Genomic DNA, 2,819 nt, shown 5'->3' with positions numbered 1-2,819 from the left:
AGGTAATTCCACCATGTTAAAGGACCGGTCATGCAGTCAAAGGAAGGGATCACTGGAGCACATAGATGTTTAAATTGCTATTTTAGAACGGTGCAACAAATTACTTACTTAAACTTAAACATCTGGGGACAGATACAGCCACCATGGAGTTAAGCCTCCTTGCTAGCATCTCTCCCTCCCGATACTCGAGGTCACAGAATCCCACTATTCACAGTGCAGGATTGTGAGTCTGGTGATCGAGAGGGTTAACCCAACCAGAGTAGCCTTTGTCTTCTCCTCGATCTTGTTTTCTTTAGGTCCATTACTGTCTTTTAATGAAAAGACAGACAGATATGGACGGGATGATTCTCTCTGTCTTGTAGACAAAGACTCCGGCTTTTGAAAGGCTGATTGCAAGTGTGTACTTAGTAATGAATATATGAATAATAAATCGAAGGATCCCTCTTAACATTTAATCAATGTTGATAATAAGTACGATATGTAGAACTAAGGTTCTTTAATTTTGGTTCATTATGCCGGCACTGCGAAATAATCATTAAAAAACTGTTGCTGTCATCCTCGAGCATCTTGTGGCTCAGCCGAGATGGAACTACACTTTGTGGCTTGGCATCAAGGAGCTATTCTGAGAATCCTCACTCATCAAGCTTCATCCAGTATAGGTCTGCTGAGGACCCTTCCAAAGTAAGAGCTTTGGTTTTAATTAGGAGACTCAGAACTACGCTTGATATGATTGCCTGTGCATCCAGTGTTCATTAGTATTTAGCGTTGCTGCTTCGAAGCTAAATGCTCTTTAGGAATAACAGCCTCCTGAGCTGTGACTATAGGGTCATTTTGTGAGCTGCACATCCTGCGAAAATCCAGAGACTTTTCACCAATTAACATACCTTACACCCTTCCAAGTGTGAAAACACATCAAATTCACTCAACAGCTTCGCAACCCCACTCCCTTCTTCAGACCCCATGTTATTGTTCTTGTGTAAGTTAGATTGGTTGGGTCACTGCTTGTGGCAATAACACACAGTCCCTAGTCCCTGCCGGGCAGCTCTTGCGACCCAATTTGTGCGATGTCTCTAGATGTACACACTCATTTCACATCATTGTTCCTGGCCTGTCTTCGAGTCCTTTCCGGGGTGCCAATTAGATCCTTGTCCAACTTCTCATGCTTGGCTTTTCACAAGCACTCGCAGGTATCGCCTTGTATGAGGAAATAGAAACAAGCAGTGGCTAAGCGTGTGTCACTGTGGCTCAAGAAATACTATTAGCTTTCCATCAATCTGAAGCTTGTTGCTCACACTCTCTCCCCATCCTCGGGATAGAATTGAGGAAAAAAAAGGCATTCTGCCACCCACACTCCTCTCAACATGGGCTGCATGGGGTAGACACATCTCTGCTCCTTTTAGAAAATCACCGAGGGGAGTTGTGGGTCTCAGATGCCGACGGTGAGATGACTGGAGACTGGGCCGGGGGATGGAATGTGCTCTGACTGAGGCGCCGTAAAGTTGCTTCCCCTCAGGATGATGACTTCCCAGGCTGACGAAGCACAGCCTAGTGGTTTGCCTCTGGATCCCTTAGAGACTGAGGAGTCTGTAGGAAGGAGCATGGCCATAAAAGCCCTTTCAGTCTATTGCAGTGGTGTGGAATAATCAGAACTCTGTGTTGAGGTCTGGGGAGGAAGGACTTATCAGTTAGAAGCCACTTACAGCAATGGTGTCAGAAAATATGAAGGTCTTCAGGCAAGGTCAATATATTTCTTGAGCAATCATTGTCTACGCACAGCATCTTAACAATAACATGTACTGTTTAGAGCACTTCAGTTTAGTTCACTAGCTTAGTGCATAGTTAGGATGATCTTTGCAGGGAAAGACTCTGCTAATTGAGCTAGCGTTGAGTCAGAAGTTTTACAAACAAACGTCACCCTTTTGTCTACCACCTACTCTTCCATCCATCCACCTAGTCTTCCATCCATCCCTGACCAGCTTTCTCATTTGTGACTGACATCTTTGAAGCCCGAAGCCTGATTTCTTGGACGGAGTCCAAGACTTCAAAAGTAAATTTAGCTATAATGCAGCCCAGTTTGTTGAAAGAGACTGGCTTCCCAGAGGGGTTTTGGAACATGTACCCATGTATTAATATTTTTTTCACTACCATTTGAAAAAATCAAAACAAAAAAGAAAAAAATAGCAAAAAACTTTTTTTCTCGATTTCTTTTTATTTAATATCTTTAACAGTTTAATTGAATGCTCTACCATATTTCAGTTGCTATCTATCAAAGATTTTACAACTAACACACTTTAAACTTGAAATCTATTTCTATTCTGCATTGTTACAAGGATGTCAACCAATGATTATGTAAATTAACTTAATATTAAAGGCAAAGTGGTGGTTTGTTGCTAAGTCTTTACTCTTCATTCTTTTGAGAAAATGGATTTTGCAGATTTATGGGCAGGAAGGCTCATTTACTTGCAGAGTTAAAGCACATCAGTTTCGGTTGAGAACAAGATGTGAAGCCTGCAGCTTTGTGTTACGTAAACCACATTCATAGCTGGGTGGTAGGTAAATCTGGATAGCAGCTCTAAATTACGAGTTAAGTCTCGAAACAGAGTGTGGCTAAAGGTGTCTGTGCAGAGCAGAGCAGAGCAGATCTGATCACGGCCACCTAACGCCTGTCTGCTGCGATCCAGCACGTCCATCTCGCCTCGTCTCACCATGTCTCGACTCTCCTGGAGACTGCCAGGCTCTATCAGGCCGCCAGACGGTGCAGGCTGCGAGTGTCTGAATATTTCAGCGCTAATTTCACACTGATAGTTTCTCTCTCGTCA

This window comes from Alosa sapidissima, chromosome 23 (genome assembly GCF_018492685.1).
Source record: "Alosa sapidissima isolate fAloSap1 chromosome 23, fAloSap1.pri, whole genome shotgun sequence".
Lineage (NCBI taxonomy): Eukaryota > Metazoa > Chordata > Actinopteri > Clupeiformes > Clupeidae > Alosa > Alosa sapidissima.
This window is presented reverse-complemented; position numbering follows the sequence as displayed.